Consider the following 22,719-nt stretch of genomic DNA (forward strand, 5'->3'; position numbering starts at 1 on the left):
CGCAGGAGCTGTGACGCGGGCGCAGGAGTTCTGACGCGGGCTCAGGAGTTCTGAAATGGGCTCAGGAGTTGTGACATGCACTCAGGAGTTGTGGCACATGGGTTTAGTTGTTCCGAGGTATGTGTCATCTTCTCAGGCCAGGGATCAAACCTGTGTCTCTTGCATTGGCAGGCAGATTCATTAGCACTGAGCCACCAGAAAAGCCCTCACGCTCATTCTTGTGGTGTTCTTGATTAAGTGAAGCAGGAGAGTAAAAATCCAGGTGCTCAAGCCTCTACTTGCATCACATTTCTAGTGTCTCATTTGACAAAGTGAGTCATGTGTCTAGTCCCAGAATCCATGTGGTAGGAGACTGTCCAAGCTACGGATAGAGGCGGGGTGATTATTTTGATCTTTTGCAAGCAGTTTACCACAGCAGCCAAAGGGTTAGCACACGATCTGGCACATTTAAAAAAAGTAAAGCACAAAAAACATGTAATTAAGATTAGCAGTAACAATCATAACATAACTATTGTTGTTACATGGAGAAACATTTTCTATAAAGCAAACTGTCCTCCTCCTCCTCCTCCTCCTCCTCATCATCATAATCAGTATTAAATATAACCTTATGATGCTTCCTTGGATTCCTCAGCAGCTTCTCACTGCCCTGTTCTCAGCCTGCTTCTTCTTCATCAGGGATCCATCACTTCCTGCACATCCAGTGATCAACCCCTGTCAAGCAGATGGTAATATTTAGATCTTGAGAAGGAATCTGAGTTGGGTTCACCCAAAACCAGAATCTGAGCAAGAACTTGGAGGTGAGTGAAGCTGGGAAGCAGGAGAAAGGCAGAGTGAAAAGGGGGAGGAGGAAAAGCCAACGCAAGTTTGTGATGTGGGGAAGGCAGGTTCATTTCCTGAGGATCTTGAAGAATCAGTGACCGTGCTTCCCAATACTGTTGACACAGAGATTGGAGGGCGAGCGTTTGCCCTCCAGCTCTTGCCTCCCATGGTTGAGGGCTGCCCGTGGGTCATTGGGTCACACGCTCCCTCCTCACATGTGCTGACTGGCTTGCACCAGGGCCTGAGGACTCCCAGGTCAGCCTCATAGCACATGTTACAGAGGGCACAGTTGAAGGAGGGCCCTCTCAGTGAGCGGTGAGTTGGAAATGGGCACCCCAGCTGTAGCTGAAACAGAACGTGGGCCAAAGAGATGTGACTGAGACCCCCAGACATCGTCTACAGATGGGGCCTGGCAGCTGAGGATTTGCCGATAGAGCTGGACCTCAGGACCTCCCAGGAGGTGCTGGTGGCAAAGACTCCTCCTGCCAATGCAGGAGGTGTGAGTTCCAGCCCTGTGTCGGGAAGATCCGCCGGAGGAAGGCACGGCAACCCATGCCAGTATTCATGCCTGGAGAATCCCGGGAACAGAGGAGCCTGGCGGGCTGCAGTCCACAGGGTCACACAGAGTCGGGCACAAATGAGGCAGCTTAGCGCACACACGCCTGACATCAGGATTCCACTGCACACTGACCCTCCCTGCCCTCGATGGCCCTCTGATGCTGCTGCATCTCTGCCGGCCCTGGAAACACATCCAGGAAAACGATAGTGATGCTCCACCCGTGAAGGAAGAGACACAGCCTGGTCAGTACGCTGCAGTTCGTTTCACAATTTAATGAAGACTGTATTTCTTTCAGGCAGGTCCATTTTCAAAGATCATTTTTGACATGTTCAGTGTTGCACGTCCAAGTATCTATTTGTCCTTCTCTTTGAACAGGTGTTTTTAAGAAACTGCCTCTCCTACAAAAAAAACTCTGGCTATCAGGCTTTTCACACAAGCACTCAAAAAAACATGAAGAACAAAAGCTTAGGGTCATGTTTATTCTAATAAGTTGGTGCTTAAGTATTCAGCATGATTTTCTTTCTTGCCTTGTAGCAGAAGCAGGGACAAAAAAACCAAAAACAACTATTCTGTCTTGGCACTTTTTCACCAAAAAGCCAATTAAAATCCTCTGTATTTATGTGTCCTTATGTTTGGATGAGATGCATTTAAATATCGGCATCATTGACATAGAAATGATACCCTGTCCAGATGTCTTTCATACACAAGATCCTCACAGTTTAAAGATTCCTTGCAGACTACTTGTTCATGAGAGAATGAGAGAAAGAGTCAGTTAACTTGGCAACAATGAACCAATATCTTGACATCAGAACAGAAAGTTAAAGGCAGAGATGCCGGGCCATCCCAGGCATTTCCATTTTCTTCCCAGCTTGTATGGGACAGGCTAGGTTTTCTTTCATAATTAATCACAGCCTAGGCATGTAGCACTTAAGTGCCTGTGACTTACTTGGAAGCCGGTAGGAACCAAGCTGGGCTGGGAGGACTGTAAGATCAAGGCTTTTATGATTGTTCTTGGGAATCAACTGATAAATAATGCATCTAACATCCCATTGACTCAAGGAGCACGGGGTTTGATCTTAGAAATTCACTTACAGAAGTTTTGTAAACATATCTGAAATGACTTCTGATATACTGCATGCTTTTCCATGCATTTTATTTAAATACATAGGCACACGGAGGCACTCTGAGAAAGGCATATATGTTGGTGTTATTTCTTTTCCTTTTCAATTTGACAAAGCTATTTTTACCTCAAAGTGGTTTTAACCACGGACAGATGAAAAATGTGCTCTTTGGTTGCTCTTGTGATTGCATCTGAAATAAAAATAATGACATTGCCTGGTTCTCTGTAAATATGATTTTTTTAACAAAGTGAAATATACTCAGATGCAAAAATACCATATTATGATTCCAACAGTTATATTATACACCTGAAATCTCTGGTGATACTGATGGAAAGGAAAAGTACTGAAGAAAAGAGGTTTGAGAAAACTGGATATGAAATTTCTGCAATGATGCATGATCTCACAGACAAGAGCTCGATATGCTAGGCTGTGAACAGGGAATAGTTACTTCTGATTAACATGTCGACAAGATGTCATTCACATATTCTCTGGGCTGCAACCAACAGGCCATTTACTGGCGTTACAACTGGATTGTTCAAATGAGGAATCAGAATCAACTGAGGCATTTTAACACATGTCACTTAAGCAGTATTTTCCAAGGAGAACACCCCAGGCAGCAGGACATGTGCTCAGTAGCACTGAGTCCCTGAGAAAGGAAAATGGTGCAGATGAATGAATTTGATCTAAAACTTCACTAATGAGATATTTCACAGTCTGGTTTTCAAATTAAATTTTTAAAAGTTGATATGCATTTTATACTCGGGGTACCTTTTCATTCAGACTAACCACATTTTAAATGCTCAGTAGCCACGTTAACACCCAGCATATCAGACCACACAGGTCTAAATAACTCCAGGTCCTCGTTCCTGAAAGAAAAGCTTCATCTATTAAGAAAATAATAATGTAATAAGAGTAGCAGTAAAAATAATAACAGCTAACACTGATATAATGTTTATTATGTATTTTGTTCTAAGCACTTCATAGGCATGAATTCACTGACTCTTCACAGTTATGCTACGAGAATGACATGCCTAATAGGTGAAGAAGGTCAAGGACGGTTGTACTGGCTCAGATGGTAAAGAACCATCCCGGAGACCCAGGTTCGATCCTTGGGTCAGGAAGATCCCCTGGAAAAGGTGGCAACCCACTCCAATATTCTTGCCTGGGCAATCCTGTGGAGAGAGGAGCCTGATGGGCTACAGTCCATGGGGTTGCAAACATCAGACATGACTTAGCAACTAAGCAACAACACAGAGCAGAGAAGGAAGCAGCAAGGAGACAGTGAGCCACTCCTGACTTCAGAAATAAGGACAAAGAATGTCTCGGCCATAGCACATCAAATTTCATACTAATCAAGAAGACTTTCAGCTTTAGTCAAAAAATCAAAATATATTGTATTACAAAATATATACTAAAACAAAGTGACTCCCATTGTTTTAAAATAAAAGGATAAGGACTTCCTTGGTGGTCCAGTGGTTAAAAATCCATGCTTCCGGTGCAGAGGGTTCCATCCCTGGTCAGGGAACTAGGAACCTGCATGTCTCTGAATGCAGCCAAAAAGTTAAGTAAATAAATAAAGATAAAAGGGTGGGGAAAATATGCCATAGAAATAGAAAAAAGCAAACAAACTTGGGATCAGAGCATCAGGTCTGTTATTACTAACTGTTGAAGGGCTGCTTTAGAAAGGAGGTGTTAGACAAAGGGAAAAGTCAGATTGGTGATCTAAAGTAGAAACAAACTATATACACTAAATTAAAGAGCACTGAAATATATTTTTAAAGTGTCTCCAAATTTTAGTAATTCACATTCTGGTTCTATGAGTTTTTACTACATCTTCATAAAATTTATAATTTGCTTAGTATGATTTCTTTAAATTGAATTATTTTCAATTCAATAAAAACAGAAGCTCTACATCCACGTCAAAAATACAAAAACAATTTCTCCTGCTGTAAAAGGATTAGTATTTCACAAATCAAAAAATAATTAGTAAATTTCCCCAGATGCTGTTGTCACTGAAGAAACGGGGAAATACACCCTAAACTGGGTGAAGAAGGAGCTTTGAAGAAAGACTGTGTACAAGGTTGTGGGATGGTGGGGGCAAGCTCAGAAATCAACAAGAAGAAGAGCAATGGCACGGAGACAGCAGCCGCGTGGTGCAGTCGCCAGCCCTGGACTGGAAGGAAGACACGGAATGATAACAGCACAGGATGAGCAGCTGTGGCCCAGGGGGCGGGGGCGGGGGCAACAGACAGAAACTGGGCATCTGGTGACGGAAAACAGCGACCCAAAGTGACCCCGGCCGAGAAGGAGCCAGGGACGCAAAGACCCTTTCCTCATGGTTCCCCAGGCTTGCCAGCATCCTCTCGGTGGGGTCCAACAGAAGCCCAGAGTGCAAAGAAGCCAGATTATTCAGAATACGCTGGTCCACTTCTGGGCTGGCGATCCCAGGGAAGAGGCGTGTGGTACAAGACGCACAGAACTTCTCCAGATGCTGCCTAATATTCTCACCAGAGTGGCTCTTCTCTATCATCACGTGGAATTAGAGGAGTTAGCAAAGTCATAAAAATATGCCGACGCCACTGAGTTGAGATTTTCTTCTATCAGAATGAAGACAAATGAAAAAGAAATAACTTCCTCACCATATTATCCAGTGTTATTCGTAATAGGCCCTTTGAAACATCTTACTATGTAAACCATCTTACCATCACCTTTATAAGAATTCCCCACTTTGAAATATGTATTCATCTTTTTGAGATACAGCAAGAGCACAGAAATCATAAACGTGCTGGTTGTTGGAAGCATGATCGTAACACTCCATCACCGACAAATCAGAAGGTTATAGAAGAAAAGTTAGAATATAGACAAACCTGAATAGCATAGTCCAAGGGTATATAATTTAAATATTGCTGTGGAAAGATACAGAATGTAGCTCTTTCTTAGGTGTGTATAGGTTATTTATAAATACTGGTCATAAGCTAGATGTAGAGCAAATTCAAAATTTCAAAGATTAGAATATAGAATCACCCTCAGTTCCCAACAATAATGCAGTGCACCCAGAAATACACAATAATTGAAGAAACAGAGTTTCTTGGCCCCCTGGAAATTAAAAGGAACATATTTTTAATATTAAATAACTCAGGCCACAGAGACAGTCAAAAGTACAATTGCTGAATTTCTAGAACATGATGATACTGAACACTCTATAAAATGTACTATGATGCCAAAGAGTTGCTAAAATGAAAGAAAAGAAAAGGCAGAATCACAAACACTTTCCTTAGCCAGAATAGAAAGAAGCTGATGGTGTGCTCAATATACAAATGCAAGAAAAAGAACTCAGGCAAGCAGAACAATAGAATTAATACAGTTAAAAACAGGTTCATTTATAGGGAAGCAGAAAAAAGGAGAAATGACAAGTGCAGGAAATAACTGAAAAGAAAATTGAGGTAATACATATAAAAGTGTACATTCGTGTACTGGGATATAGAAAAAGTAAAACTGAAAAACACATAAAATAGTTCTTTGAATAAAAAATAGATAAACTGTTAGTAAAAAAGAATATATTAACATCCAAGCCTAAGGATGTGAAAATGGAACTGATTAAAAGGATTCTAAAAGAATATTTCCTCCAATATATGCTAATAATTTTGAGGATGTGAATAGACCATTTTCTATAAATATAAAAGTACTGTACTACAAATTAACTCAACAAAAGACAGAATACTTGAATAGACCCCAAACCAAGGAAGAAATTGAGAAAGTTGTCCAAGATCTGCTTCTCAATAAAGTTCCAGACAATTTCATGCATGAATTCATTCAGACCTTCAAGAAACAGATAATTCATGAGCTTTTAAAATTGTCCTAAAGCATAAAGTTAGAATTAATGCTTCCTAATTCTTTCTGTAAAACCGCTATAGCATAAATGCCTGAACTTGACAGGGATAACACTGAAAACAAAACCTATTAACCAAACCCACAAGTCACAGAATTTCAGCAAACAGAATCCACATTATATTTAAAAAATAATAATGCACTGAACCAAGTGGGTTTTTGTTCAGATAGTCAAGAACAATTCAATGTTAAAATATTTTAATTCAGCTTATAAAGAGGCAGAAAAGAAAGCAATAAAATAATATGGCCATATCCATAAGTGCCAAAAACTTATCTGGTAGAATTCAGCAGCCAATTCTATGTTTATTTAATATCAAAACATAATGTCATTTACTATAAAGCAAATCGGGCTGCTAAATTTTTAACAAGATTCAAATAAATTAAACTCTGAATCAATTACTAAAGAATGAATCACAATGATTTGTTTCCATATCAACAGCTTACAGTTTTGACAGGAGAGTCACTTGCTTCTGAGACCAAAAGGGAAGTCTGAATAGGAAAGTGTGGACTTCAGAACCTGAAGACAAAGGTGCGCATGGAGCCAGGTATGAGCGTGGTGTTGTTTAGTCTCTCAGTCGTGTCTGACTCCTTGCAAGCCCATGAAGAGCAGCACGCCAGGCCTCCCTGTCCTTCACCATCTCCCAGAGCCTGCTCAAACTCTCGTCTATCGAGCCATTCATCCCATCCAACCATCTCATCCTCTGTTGGCCCCTTCTCCCGCCTTCAATCTTTCCCAGCATCAGGGTCTTTTCCAGTGAGTCAGCTCTTCACATCAGGTGGCCAAAGTATTGGAGCTTCAGCTTCAGCGTCAGTACTTCCAATGCATATTCAAGGTTGAATCCCTTAGGACTGACTGGTGTGATCTCCTTGCAGTCCAAGGGATGCTCACTCATAACCATTATCCAGGAGGAAGGGCCATGGACACAGGGACTGGACAGAGTCCTGCCTGATGTCCTGGGGGAAAGCGTCATAATTTATCAATTTAACAAAAAATGAAGTGAAACCTGGACAGTTTTCCAGTTAATCTCATCAATGTAGACAACTCAGCTGCACATGTGAGTTCCTCAGTGGCAAGTAACACAAGTGAACTCTTGTGTCTCCTTGAATCTAGTAGAACTATCTATACAGCTAAGATTAACCAAGTAATCACCAACATTCTAATTTCCACTGGGCTGTTGGAAATCTCACTACACCAATAACACTTCAACATTTTTGCCTGTTCAAGCTTTTTATGCTGCCTATAGTTAAAGTTGGCTGCAATTAAACACAAGTTATTGTCTAAAAAGCCCATTATTGTCCTTGTTTAGCTGCCTAATTTTCTTCCATTAATATATTCTTAGAGGTGTTCCCAATCACTTTTTCCTAGCTAATTTTGGGAATACACTTTACAAAGAGCAGGTAATTTTAAAAGCATCATTGTAATGTTGGTCATGTTGGTCTTCCATTATTTCTCTGATAAACAACATAATTGGTACCGGCTGAGGCCACCTACAGATCAACCTTTAGACAAACCTTGTGTATTCAAGTTATAAAACTTCTTCCTGAGCCCAGTCGTATTATCTTAGGGGAAATTTTGAGAAAGACTGAAGTTTTAAGTTTCCTCTTTCTTGCTTCCTTCAGCCCCCTTCAACCCCTCTAAAACATCATTTACCGGTTCATGTCCTGGAGAAGAAAACATAATTGCAGGACCTCTAAGAAATAAAGGGAAGAATCTGTCACATCCTATTTTTACCAATTTTGTTTTGAAAGCTTTTGATGTGTAACTCCTTTTATTAAATGCACTTATGCATATGTTCTCTACAAGAGAAGAAACTGCGTGTATGCTGTCCGCTGTGTCTAGGGTGTCATTTGGAGAATCAACCTCAATTAAATCTAATTACATTCCCCTTCAACTCGAAGAGCACGAAAAGGGTCCATAAACTTTATTTTAATTGTAAGTCAATTACATTGTCAAGACGTAGAAAAAATATTGAACGGATATGACAGAGACTTCCTACATGCTCCATGGACTGCAAAGCAAAGAGTTGATTTTTCAGTTCATATTCAAGTGTTAGCCAAACTGTTGTCTCACTCTTGAACTACTACCATTGTTTCCAATGGAGACGAAATCTCATGTTTAAAAGAACATCCTGTGGTGTAGAAAGCAGGATGAAGCATTCATGCAAACCAGTCATCCAAGGGAACAGACAAGACAAGAATTCTCTTAAATTCAGATAACCAGCATTATTGGGAATTGTGGCCAAAAATAACAGTCATGAATTTTATAGACATTTTTGATCTTTCATAGGCTTCTGGGAAATAACTCCATAAAATCATTCCAGGGAAATGTGATACTGTGATTGGTCAGGTCCAAGTCACACAATCCCTCCTGCAACTGAGGGTGGAATTAACTTCCCCCAGAGCACCTGGGCCAAGAGTATGGGCGGGCATCCCAGAGCATTCTTTTTAACGTGTATATAATTTCATGCATTCATTTTTGGCTGTGCTAGGCCTCCGCTGCTGTGCAGGCTTTCTCACGCTGTGGGACTGCTCCCGAGTTGTGGTGTGCGGGCTTCTCGCTGCAGCGGCTTCTCTCACTGCAGAGCGCAGGCTCCAGGGCCCAGGATCATCACTAGCTGGGGCTCACGGGCTCAGTCGTTGTGGCCACCGGCTCCAGAGCACAGGCTCTCTAGTTGTGGCACAGCATATGAGATGAGCTCTTCCCAGATCAGGGATCGAACCTGTGTCTCCTGCACTGGCAGGTGGATCTTTACCTCCGAGCCTCTAGGGAGGCCTTGGTACATCATTAATGTTACTGAAAATAGGGTCTGGCTGCTCGCCGCTCAAAAGCTAATTAAGAGGCAGAGTCTCTGGAAAGGAAAGTCTACTTCGGAGGCAAACAGCCGGCGGGGGGAGAGCACAGGGTGGTCTGGTGTCCAAGGCTGACCCCCCCCAACTGATAACCAGTGGACAGGGCTTTCATAGGCTCAGGGAGGGCTACGCTCAAGCACAGTGATCTCCAACAGTCGTCTTGAAATCGTTCATGTGGGGTCTGCTCGGCGTCCTCTTGACTGTCTTGAGTACAGTTAATCTTTACCCCAGGGTCAGTGTATCCCCGTTTCTTGAGGTCAGTTCCAGGAAATGGGGACAGTTACATCACGCCTCTATAGTCTGGTCATCACTGGTAACATCTTCCGCCTGCTGGGCTTTCAGTACCTGTAAGACAGCTCACAGGACATGGCTCAGAGTATTGTCCTCGCCCCTTCAGGAGGAACTAAAGGTCCTCAACTTTGTTTATTTATTAAGAAATAATGGCTTATTATTTATTAATAACATTTATTTAATAATGAACTATTTTTTGGTCTTGTTTGACTATTTTCCTTTGCTTCTGCATTTTCTCACTTCTCTGATTAAGCTTATTCTTTGACTAAACATTTCCTAGGACATGGTGGGGAAGGACCATAGGGTCCTACTCCTTTTAATTAACAGAAGACAGGTGAGTGGATACAGATAGCATAAATAGCCATCTTCCACTATCAGTTCAGTTCAGTCGCTCAGTCATGTCCGACTCTTTGCGACCCCATGAATCACAGTACACCAGGCCTCCCTGTCCATCACTAACTCCCAGAGTTCACTCAAACTCATGTCCGTCGGGTCGGTGATGCCATCCAGCCATCTCATCCTCTGTCATCCCCTTCTCCTCCTGCCCCTAATCCCTCCCAGAATGAGGGTCTTTTCCAACGAGTCAGCACTCTGCATCAAGTGGCCAAATTATTGGAGTTGCAGCTTCAGCATCAGTCCTTCCAATGAACACCCAGGACTGATCTCCTTTAGGATGGACTGGTTGGATCTCCTTGCAGTCCAAGGAACTTTCAAGAGTCTTCTCCAACACCACAGTTCATAAACATCAATTCTTCGGCGCTCAGCCTTCTTCACAGTCCAACTCTCACATCCATACATGACCACTGGAAATACCATAGCCTTGACTAGATGGACCTTTGTTGGCAAAGTAATGTCTCTGCTTTTCAATATACTGTCTAGGTTGGTCATAACTTTCCTTCCAAGGAGTAAGCGTCTTTTAATTTCATGGCTGCAGTCACCATCTGCAGTGGTTTGGGAGCCCCAAAAAATAAAGTCTGACACTGTTTCCAGTGTTTCCCCATCTATTTCCCATGAAGTAATGGGACCAGAGGCCATGATCTTCATTTTCTGAATGTTGAGTTTTAAGCCAACTTTTTCACTCTCCTCTTTCACTTTCATCAAGAGGCTTTTTAGTTCCTCTTCACTTTCTGCCATAAGGGTGGTGTCATCTGCATATCTGAGGTTATTGATATTTCTCCCGGCAATCTTGATTCCAGCTTGTGCTTCATCCAGTCCAGCATTTCTCATGATGTACTCTGTATATAAGTTAAATAAGCAGGGTGACAATATACAGCCTTGATGCACTCCTTTTCCTATTTGGAACCAGTCTGTTGTTCCATGTCCAGTTCTAACTGTTGCTTCCTGACCTGCAGATAGGTTTCTCAAGAGGCAGGTCAGGTGGTCTGGTATTCCCATCTCTTTCAGAATTTCCCACAGTTTATTGTGATCCACACAGTCAAAGGCTTTGGCATAGTCAATAAAACAGAAATAGATGTTTTTCTGGAACTCTCTTGCTTTTTCCATGATCCAGCGAATGTTGGCAATTTGATCTCTGGTTCCTCTGCCTTTTCTAAAACCAGCTTGAACATCTGGAAGTTCACGGTTCACGTATTGCTGAAGCCTGGCTTGGAGAATTTTGAGCATTACTTTACTAGTGTGTGAAATGAGTGCAATTGTGCGGTAGTTTCACAGAGACTCTGAAATTGTTCCCTTGATTAAAATATTAATGGATGTTCTAGTTCTTGGATATTACCTCTCTCTCCAAGGCACTTCAGTGAAACTGGTGTATCTTATAAGATTAAACGGCACAGCTTCTGGCAATAGTCCTCTTGTTTGTTGTGAAAGTTCTAGTGGAAGCACTTCTTGGCCTAACCCACGCTTCCCGTTGTCTAACAGAATCTATCTGAGAACTTTTAAATGCTCTGAGCATTAGTTATTGTTGTGATTCTTCTCAGAACTATGCTCAATTCCATCTCCTGGAAACTGAGACTTGCGTAACTAAAGGTGTTTCCCAGTAAGTGACTTCTTAGGGCTCCCCAGCAGCTCAGCAGTAAGAATCTGCCTGGCAAGCAGGAAACATGGATTCTGTCCCTGGGTTGGGAAGATCCCCTGGAGAAGGACGTGCAACCCACTCTATTATTCTTACCTGGGTAATCCCATGCACCAGAGAGCCTGGAGACCTACAGTCCATGGGCTTGCAAAAGAGCCAGACACGACTTAGCGACCAAACAACAGCAAGGGTTCCTTATCTTTACCTCCGAAAGAATACTGGGGCCTGCCTTTAGCAAACAAAGGCATAGAGAGCATACGATGGTGATCGTGTGGCTTCGCCTGTTTCTTTCCTCTCTACTTAGAGGTGGCTAAGTGTATTTTATATATTCTTATAATTATAATATATAATTATAGTATGTTGTTATAGATTTATATTATTTGTATGATTATATTATATATTTATATTTAATTATATTATATAATTATAAATGTATTTTAAATTATATAATTATAATATAAATATTATTATATATCCTTTTTTTCTGGAACAAAGAGCTATTATAAATATATCAGGAGTAACAAAGTCAGTAGGTTACAGGAACCGAGCAAGTGATGAAAATGACGATGTGTCTGTGTGGGGACTAGCAGAGGGCATGCCCACATCTTCTAATGGAAAAATCTGTTTTTTAGGCCCAGCCACTTAGCGCCAAGTGCAAAAGTGAGACCCACATGGCCAGATCTTTTAAGGGAAACTAGAAGTTTATCCTAACCCTAAGTTGCCTTTGAAGATATAACCTTAACATTGGTGGGTAATATGGAGTGGACTGTGGTGTTGGAGAAGACTCTTGAGAGCCCCTTGGACTAAGGAGATGCAACCAGTCCATTCTGAAGGAGATCAGCCCTGGGGTTTCTTTGGAAGGAATGGTGCTAAAGCTGAAACTCCAATACTTTGGCTACCTCTTGCGAAGAGTTGACTCACTGGAAAAGACTCTGATGCTGGGAGGGACTGGGGGCAAGAGGAGAAGGGGACGACAGAGGATGAGATGGCTGGATGGCATCACTGACTTGATGGATGTGAGTCTGAGTGAACTCTGGGAGTTGGTGATGGACAGGGAGGCCTGGCATGCTTCGATTCATGGGGTCGCAAAGAGTTGGACACGACTGAGCAACTGATCTGATCTGATCTGATCTGATGGAAAGTTAAAGCTATTCCTAGTTATTTATTTTTGTCTTTATTAAAGGCATAAAAATGGAAATATTTGGTTTATTAAACTGGAAAAGAGATTGGTGGGAAGGGTGTTAGCTCGATCACAGTGTCCACAAGGAGTCTGCACAGCTGGCCGGGAGAGGGGACCAGAGCTGCAGGTTAGAGCCGGAGCACAGGTTTCCTGCATGCGTGGTCACTCAGCTGTGCTTGATTTTTTTGGCCCCCATGAAGGGTAGCCCATCAGGTTCCTCTGTTCATGGGATTTTAGGAATACTGGAGTGGGTTGCCGTTTCTTCCTCCAGGGGATCTTCCCGAGCCAGGGATCGAGTCTGAGTCCTTCACACCTCCTGTGTTGGCAGGAGGATTCTTCACCCCTGAGCCACACGGGAAGTCCTTACAGACCCAGTTCCAGGACGGGAAGGCCCGGTCCTGCCTCTGCTGGACGCTCATCAAGGCAGGCTGGGCTCTCCCCTGCCCCTCTCCCTGAATACTGGGGACTGTCTCCACCTCACTGATGAGTCCCGGATGCATCCTGCCTCTTCCCGGAGCACTCAGCAACTGAGCTTAGCCATGTGCTCAAAACGAAACTGCCAAGGATGGATAAGAGCATGAATCTGAGATTTTGGCATTCTCTGTGGGACCTTAAGACATGTTCAGTGATTCTCTAGACACCAGACGGGGGTGCAGGTGCGTGGCACACACAAGCCGAAGGGCAAACGTCTTCTATGGGCCCCGAGAACGAGACCCTGTGAACAGCTTCTTGAAACAACAACAAAAAGCCAACTATTTTATGTTGAGCAGTATCTTTTTCTTGTGAGCCCTCCACAATCCGCTTTGCTTTAAATAAAACGGAAATGAGGCCAGTTTTATCTTTGGCACCACTATTCTTTATTCATTAGCGTTAAGGTTCTACCTTTGAAAGTTACACAGGGTCATAAAATAACAATATATCCCTTGTTTGGGACATAAAACAAAAAAGTAATGATCTCCCTGTGACAGGTAAAAATGGAAATATTTGGATGAGTGAGCAAAAGCCTTCCAGCCACCTTTGGAGAGAACCCACTGGGGGGTCCTCAGTGACAGGTGGTATCAAAAACCAGGAACTCTACCCAGAAAGATTGAAAGGGCTTAAAAGAGCCGATGACCGGGCCTCCCCAGGGACCGGGACTTAACCTGCCTGAAATTACTGCCAGCATTACTCCCGGCGGGCCTCCCTGGTGGCTCGGCGGGAAAGAATCTGCCTGCCAATGCAGGAGGCGTGCGTTTGACCCTGGGTTGGGAAGATGCCCTGGAGAGGGAAATGGCTACCTAATCTAGAATTCTTGCCTGGCAATCCGATGGACAGAGGAGACTGGCAGGCTTTAGTCCGTGGGATCGCAAGAGACTCAGACATAACTCAGCTACTAAACAACAACGAATATATATAAATATATATACACACACACACATGGCCGGGGCTTCCCAGGTGGCATTAGTGGTAAAGAACCTGCCTGTCAATGTGGGAGATGTGAGACACATGGGCCTGATCCTGGGGTCGGGAAGATCCCCTGGAGGAGCGCATGGCAAACCTCTCCAGTATTCTTGCCTGGAGAATCTCCTGGACAGGGGACCCTGGTGGGTATAGTCCTTGGGGTCACAAAGAGTCGGACACAACTGAAGGGGCTTAGTTGGCACGTGTGTGCGTGTGTGCATGTGTATGCGTGTGTGTGTGCGCGCGTGTGTGTGTGCGTGTGTGTGTGCGTGCATGTGTGCGTGCATGTGTGTGTGTGTGTGCACGTGTGTGTGCGTGTGTGTGTGCGTGTGTGTGTGTGTGTGTTCTAAAGCCTCGTGTACACTGTCTGCCTGTTGGCCCACCGTCTGTCCCTGACCGTGAGCACCTCCTTGCGTTTTCTGCCCTGAGTACTTCCTTGGCTCTGTTCTACGTCTCACCCTGTTTTCTTCAGAGCACCTGACCACTAAGCTTACCTTGGATATTTCCTTCTTCTCTTTACCTGCAGTTGATTAGATTTCAGTTATCGCTTACAGGAGTTTGATTACAAAAATGTTCCCGGTTTTCCCCTTTCCTGGGACCAGGTCCCTTGCAGGGTGGATCTGCACCTCCTCCCCAAAGAGGCAGAATCTATTAGCCCTCAGCCCCTTGCATTCAGGCTGGCCTGTGATTTGCTTTAGCCAACAGAATGCAGAAGAGCGATAGCGGGTCGGTTCTCAGCATGAGAAAAGGACTTTCTGCTCTTCCTCCTGGGGCTCCGATTTTACTAGAACAGGTCCTGCTAAGTTGAGGATAAAAGGCTGAAAGGTTGTTGCTGAACCATGAAAGACACTGGGATTCTTGGCCTCTGGAGAAGAAGAATTCAATCCGGGGCCAGAGACGAGGCTTGATCACTCAGAGCTTTTGTGTGATAAAAGTTTTATTAAAGTATAAAAGAGATAGAGACAGCTTCTGACATAGACCTCAGAAGGGGGCAGAAAGAGTGCCCCCTGCTAGCCTTTAGCAATAAGTTATATAGCTACCAGCAGTCTGCTAATTAAAGAAAGGAAATGTCTCAAAACTCAGAGAATAGCACCAGGCCCCTCACCCACAAGATGTGTTTTGAGCTAACATTGGCACCAGGTGAGTCATCCTGGCCAGATTGATATGAATCTTGAAGAAAGGCAGATTCTCATACAAATATATAGTTTCATTAACATAGATTAGGAGAACAATATATGAGCATAACATACTGGTTCGTCAAGTCGGTTCTGAACCTTTAGGGGGAACCGACCTGAAGACAGAGTCTAGCGGAAATACATAATATATTAACATAGCTTAAGACAAACATTTCCATAAGAAAAGTGCATTGCTTAGCTCAAGGTTTGAGAGAAGTTAAGTTCAGGTGGAACCAGGTGTCATTATGGCAACATAGAATTTTAAGGGAAACTTCCTTTTAAATTTGTATAGAGAAGGGGAAAAAAATATAACACTAGTTTTTGTTTGCTCCTGCCGCTTAAGAAATAAAACATGTCTGACAGTTGCAGCCTGTTTGCTCTGTTTGGAGACCCCTGGCCTCCCTGCCTGTTACCCTCACAAGACCACGCACAAGAGGGCCCGCTGTCCCAGGCAAGGCCCTCGTAGACTAGCCGGCAGCCGCCGACCCGACGCAGCTGAGGTCAGCTGAGCTGCCTTGCCGCAGGAGGCTGCCTTCAGGTGTGCGGACAGCAGGCAGCCCGGATGTCCTGTGGGCTCCTGGGCGGCTGCACGTGCTGTCCTTTAGGCTGCTTTCTGTCCCTGTTGAGGACGACTCAGCATCATGGTGGCAACAGACAGCAGGGGTGAGGAGGAGACGGACAGAACAGGCGCCATCTGGAAAGCAGGCTCCATCTTGGGCCGGTCTGTGGACTTTGACCTCTATGCCCAGTACCTTTGGAAACGACATTCCAACTGGAAAACCAGACCCCCTGGAAGGAAAAGCCCAGGGCTGCCGCCAACACTCTCCCTCGCCTAAAAGGGTATCCTAATTATCTGTGTAACCGAATAGAATCACACATCTATTATGCTCTCTGGGGTATGACCACAGGCCTATTGATAATGGTCTGCTGTTAACTACCTAGGCTTAAGGCATATGAATCATGGGTTAAATTTGATTGTATCTTTCTTTTCCTTTGTTCAGACTAGTTTCAGGGAATTGGGGGAGGCGGGTTTGGGCACGTACTCTTCAGTATATAAGGTTTTCAAAAGCTGGTCGGGGTCCTTGGCTAAGAGGAGACTCTGCCTTGGGCCCGCCGGTGTAATCAACTGCACTCCACGATCCGCACTCCACGATCCGCGCTCCACGATCCGCGCTCCACGATCCGCTTTGTGCTTCTGAGTGTTTCCCGGAATGTGTCGCTACAAGAGATTCACCCTCTGTTCCAAGAACCAAGAGTGATGCTTGATACATAGAAAAATATCTGGGTAAAAAAACGTTGGTAGGTGTTTGAAAGGCTGAAGAATTGAACAACAACAAAAATACCTCTTCATACACTAGCCCTATTACACAGAAAATATTTGTATAAAAAATAAGTTGGTAGATGTTTGAAAGCTGAAGAATTGAACTTAAAAGAAATTTTTTTCATACACCAGCCCAATTACATTTTCCCAACTTGGTCTAGAACTAACCTCAGCAATGTAATAAGCTTGTTCATGCTATTAATTCAGTTCTTCTGGGCATCCACACCAATTACTGGAAAAGACAAAAACCAACATTAGAATAGACACTGCTACTAAATAAAAGGTATTCAAGTATTTATATCTACTCTGTCTCTCTGCAGAGTCTATAAATATGCCAACCCAGACAAGCTCTATAGGTGTTACTGAGGCAGATTACAGCTGAGAGACCACCGCGGTCTTCCACTTCCCTTTGGGCAATTGATCACTCACATAGAAAGAAGAGTTCCCGGTTTCGTTTCTGCCTAATCATTTATTGTGATGTCACAGGGAAGAAAAGAAATCTTGGAAACTCTAACCAAAATCAGTTTAATTTTTCCATTATCACAGCAGGAGAGGAAAACGTGGGTATTCAGTTTTAAGGATAATCTCCTTTAAAGTGTGTGCAAAAACTAGCTAAGTCTAAATATTAGGAGCATTTGAAATGTTTTTAGATGGATTCAGGGCTGCACTGGTTTCTGCCTTTAGATCATAATAAAGTCCTTTGGCTGCCAGCTTCCATCTCCTCTCAGCAGTTGCAAAGGTGCTGTGAGTCGCTCAGGCATGTCCAACTCTCTGCGACCCCATAGACTGTAGCCTGCCAGGCTCCTCTGTCTATTGGATTCTCCAGGCAAGGATACTGGAGTGGGTCAAAGTGTTAGCTGCTCAGTCGTATCTGACTCTTTGCGACCCCCAGGAACTGTAGCCCACCAGGTTGCTCTGTCCATGGAATTTTCCAGGCAAGAATACCGGAGTAGATTGCCATTCCCTTCTCCAGGGGATCTTCCCAACCCAGGGATCGAACCTGGGTCTCCTGCATTGCAGGCGGATTCTTCACCGTCTGAGCCGCCAAAGGTGCGGAGTGCTCTGCAGACTGTAGCTGCCGCTGACTACCTGGCAGGAATTCCTGGCTTAGAACTTCACAGATGAAGTCACTGCTTAAAGATTACTGTTGTCACTTAAAAAAAGCAAAGTTAATATCTGATTTGAATGTGATTACTGTTTTAGTTAATTTCCATTTATATGCACTATCAATTAATTCAATTAAAACATTGGGCTTTTAAAAAATACTGGGCCTTTAAAAAATTGAATATTTTATACTGAAGTGAGTTTCTCTTTGTGCATGTGCTAACAAACTTCATGCATCTACCTGTGTGTCATGAATTGTTTTTTTTTTTCCCTTTCCCTTCCTCTCTCCCTCCTTATCTTTCTTTTTTGTAAATTATAGCTGATTTACAATGTTATATTAGCTTCAGGTGTACAACAGTGATTCAGAATCTTTTCCTTTTTTTATTGGCTGTGCTGAGTCTTTGTTGCTGCACAGGCTTTTTTCTCGCTGCAGCGGCAGGGACCCTCTGTAGCTGCGGTTCCTCGGCTTCTCATCGCAGTGGCTTCTCTTGTGGCGCCCAGGCTCTGGAGCGCTGGCTCAATGGTTGTGCGGCATGGACTCTGTTGCTTCTTGGCACCTGGGATCTTCCTGGATCAGGGATTGAACCCGTGTCTCCTGCATGGGCAGGTGATTCTTTGTCACTGAGCAACCAGGGAAGCCTTGATTCAGCAATTTTATAGATTACACTCCATTTAAAGCTATTCCAAATAATGGCTATATTTCCCTGTGCTGTACAATATAGCACAACTATTTATAGTACAATAAAGCAACTTTGCTGCTTAGCTATGTTATACATAGTCGTTTGTGTGTCTTAATCCCATACCCCAATTTTGTCCCTCCCCAGTTGTCTCTTTTGTGAGATGTATATATAGATATACAGTGGAATATTACTCAGCCATAAAAAGAAGAAAACTCTGCTATATACAACAATGTGATGGACCTAGAGAGTATTATGTTTAGTGAAATAAATCAGAGAAAGACAAATGCTCTATGCTAACCCCAATATGTGGACTTTTTAAAGTGAAACAAGGAGACGTGCGATCACAGTTATGGACGGCTGACCGGGCGGCTCCCTGTCTCCCCGCATCTCCCTCCCCTTCCCGACCCTCTTTCCTTTCCTCTCCTTCCCGCTTCCTTCTGTGCTCTTTTCCCCTTTCTCTCTCTGAGGTTTCTTTTTCTTCTCTTCCTCTCTCCTTTCCTCGCTCACTTTCTGCCTCCACCCCATGCCTTTCCGTGATCATGTTGTAAGAGCCAAGTCACTTGGCTGTGTCCAACTCCTTGTGACCTCATGGACTTCAGCTGGCCAAGCTCCTCTGTCCTCTACTACCTTCTGGAGTTTGCTCGGATTTACGTCCGCTGAGTCCGTGCTGCTGTCTAACCATCCCATCCTTTGCCGCCCTTTCTCCTTTTGCCTTCGATCTTTCCCAGCATCGGGATCTTTTCCAGTGAGTTGGCTCTTCGCATCAGGTGGCCAAGGGGAAAAGAAAGGTTATTTCTTTCTTCAGCACATTCACTGGAGTAACACGTAGAACAGGCTCCGCATCGCTAAGTTGGTCTGTTGCCTGAGCTGACTGGAGTATTAAAGGATCCCTACCAGAAAGTTTGCTGTATCCAGGAATCACTCAACTTTCTAACTTTCCAATCACAAACCGAATTCTTCCTTTTATAACTTAGAGGTCAGAAAAAATTACATCTTTGGGCTACTTTCCGTTTTCCAATTCACCTGCTTTCACATTTTAAGTATTTGACTTCACAGTTTTAAGCAAACCATGGAGCTGTGTGTGTGTGTTGAATACATTGCAACTTATCCTTGCTTTATGAAGTTCCAGTTGAACACCAGATACTGTCATTTGGTCAGTTTGTGATGCATCCGCGTTGTGGTGTATACAAGTTGTGCTTGTGTCCATTTGCATCAATCAGGGCAAGTATTTAAACTAAATGGTGTGCTAGTTCAATATGACTCAGTTTCGTCAATTTTATCAGTTGGTACCTCATTTAGTGGGTGTTTTCATTTTTCTATATAACTAACCTCAAAATTTAAAACTAGCCTTGTCATTGGGAGTCCAAAATTAATTTAATTTCTAACAAGAGAATGAGAAAGGGCACAATTAGGATACTTGATAAAGTAAGTTTTAAATCAAAAAGATCAAATTTAAAACATAGAATGATAATCTGACAAACTGGGTTTAATAATTACTGTGAATTTTGACCCAATACAGATGTAAATATCACAAAATATCTACATTTACACATGTCCATCAATAAGGTTTGTTGGCAGAAGTCTTTTGCAAAGTAATTTGATAATACATATAATAACTACATAAATGTTTATAAACTTCCTGACTTACCACAGGGAAATAAACACTCCATCTTAAAAAATTGGGAAAATATCTGGGCGTGAAGACATCCATTATTGTGTTATTTATAATAGTAATACATTAAAATCAACATAAACATCCAGCAAGAGGAAAATGACCAAATACGTAATAGCATCGTGGAACTGATGGAACTTACAGCCGTCAGCGAAGTAAGCAGGCTGGGGGCCCCTGGGGGCACAGCGCACCTGCTCACTGTGCAGCGCCGGCTGTGCTGTCGTTTGATGTGTGTGAGAGCCACAGGGCTGTAACTATTTCTCCAGTGCGCGCTTAGCTCGAGTTGTCAGACTCCGTGCTAAGAACAACAGGCGGAAGCTGGTGTGTAAAACCTTTGCGTATTTAGTAAGTTTTATGTGCAGTTGTTTAATGTAGTGCTTGCTGCGTTGGTTTGCTGGGGCGACCATATGGAAGCCCTGGAGACACCCCCCGCCTCACGGTTCTGGAAGCCAGAGGCCCTCGCCCGAGGGGCGGGCAGAGCCGACCCCTCCGAGGGTCAGGACGGCGTCTCTTCCACACCTCTCCCCTCAGTGCGCGGGGTTTGCTGGTAATCACAGGCACGCCTTGGCTGCTGGACGCACCACCCCAGTCTTTGCCTTCACCTTTACATGGTGTTCTCCCTGTGTGCTTGTCCGTCTCCAGATTTTTCTTTTTTAAGGATACCACTCACATTAAATTGGGCCCACCCAAGCTTAGTGGGAAAGAAGGACCGCCAATCAGGAGACTTAGGTTCAGTCCCTGGGCCAGCCAGATCCCCTGGAGAGGAAAATGGCAACCCACTCCAGTGTTCTTGCCTGGGAAATCCCATGGACAGAAGAGCCTGGTGGGCTATAGTTCACGGAGTTGCAAAGAGCTGGACACGACTTAGCGACTAAACAACAAAGGGAGTGTGTGCATGCTAAGTCGCTTCAGGCATGTCTGACTCTGTGCAACCCCGTGGACTAAAGCCCGCTGGACGCCTCTGTCCATGGGATTCTCCAGGCACGCATACTGGAGGGGGTTGCCATGCCCTCTTTCAGGGGAACTTCTCGACTCAAGGATTGAACCCATGACTCGTGTCTCCTACATTGCAGGCAGGTTCTTTATCACTTTAATAGTAGGACTCATTGCTATCTGGGAAACCCCTAACAACAATGACCTCTTATTAAATCGATTCCCTCTGTAAAGACATGTTCTCTAAATAAGGTCAGGCTCTGAGACGCTGGGTGTTAAGCACTCCAACAAATGAATTTATTGTGGGTGGGGGGTCAATTCAACCCATTACATTTAGTATACTATAATGTTTTAATAAATATTGGCTAATATTGTTATTATTCTTGCCAATAGTATTAAGAGCAGGAGAAGGCAATGGCACCCCACTCTGGTACTCTTGTCTGGAAAATCCCATGGATGGAGAAGCCTGGTGGGCTGCAGTCCATGGGGTCGCTAAGAGCCAGACACGACTGAGTGACTTCACTTTCACTTTTCACTTTCATGCATTGGAGAAGGAAATGGCAACCCGCTCCAGTGTTCTTGCCTGGACAATCCCAGGGATGGTGGAGCTGGTGGGCTGCTGTCTATGGGGTCGCACAGAGTCGGACACGACTGAAGTGACTTAGCAGCAGCAGCAGCAGCAGCAGTCAGAGAATATCATGAGGTTGTGTGTTGTAAAACTAAAAGCATTAACCAAATAGGATGAAACCGTTGATTTTCTAGGGTGATAAGTTTCTAAGTAATGAGGAATTTTTTGTTTCCTTCTTCTGTTTTTCTCTCTCTTATTTTAAAATTTGTATCATGCCTATCCTTCTATAGATTTTGCACTGTTTAAAAAGGGGGGAATCTAAAACATCTCTTAAATATTAATAAAAGCAATTGCCATTCAACCATAAATACAAATTCCCAGGCTTTCCTCTCTTTCCCATCTTCAAATAGTGTCTTTTTCATCTCAAATAGAAACATACCTGTGAAAAGTCCAGCTCCCTGATGGAGGAAGACGGAAGGCTCTCTTTTCTTTCATTCTGCGTCTTTAACTATTGCTCGAAACAGCAGCCTTCTCACCTGCCTTTGTGTCAGTTCCTAGGAGTTCTCTTTCCCTTTTGGCCGCACCGCGCGGCACGTAGGCGCTTAGTTCACCAACCAGGGGTCGATCCCTCGCCCCCTGCTCTGGAAGTGCAGTGTCTGAACCACCGGACCTCCAGGGAAGTCCCAGTTCTTAGAATTTTATTTCAACATTTCTGCTTTTCCTGGCCAGAAAAACAAGGCATAATGTTTAAATTTCTCTCATCTCTGCTGACCACTGTGTAGTGATTACAAGGCACGTGTTACTGCCTATGGGCTGTTTGCAGGAAAGAGGCCCTCAGGCCAGGCGAGAAAATCTCTGCCCTCGCCACAGTTGTTCTTTCCGCTCACGATCCTTTTCAACACTTGCTCTCCTCCAGGCATCTGCTCTGCCGGATTTCTGCCTTCTTTGTGTATCACCATCCTTGAGTTAGGACCCAGTGTTTTGTTTTCAGAAAAAAAAATCTTGGATTGTGTAGCTTTCAGATTAAGAAGAAACGAATGATAAAGGTAACCATCAGTTTGGAGTATTGATGAGCCACTTTTTAAAATA

At 43.7% G+C, this 22,719-nt stretch overlaps 1 long non-coding RNA gene across 1 annotated transcript in view; it reads left to right on the forward strand.

The window, feature by feature from the left end:
* Positions 1-22,719, forward strand: part of LOC129625152 (uncharacterized) — a 66,285-nt gene continuing 43,566 nt past the window's right edge. Inside the window, exons 1-2 of the long non-coding RNA XR_008701286.1 lie at positions 1-117; positions 6,827-6,916. This is a non-coding gene — a long non-coding RNA (uncharacterized LOC129625152). The remainder of the gene's footprint in view (positions 118-6,826; positions 6,917-22,719) is intronic.

This window comes from Bubalus kerabau, chromosome 13 (assembly GCF_029407905.1).
Source record: "Bubalus kerabau isolate K-KA32 ecotype Philippines breed swamp buffalo chromosome 13, PCC_UOA_SB_1v2, whole genome shotgun sequence".
Classification (NCBI taxonomy): Eukaryota; Metazoa; Chordata; class Mammalia; order Artiodactyla; family Bovidae; genus Bubalus; species Bubalus kerabau.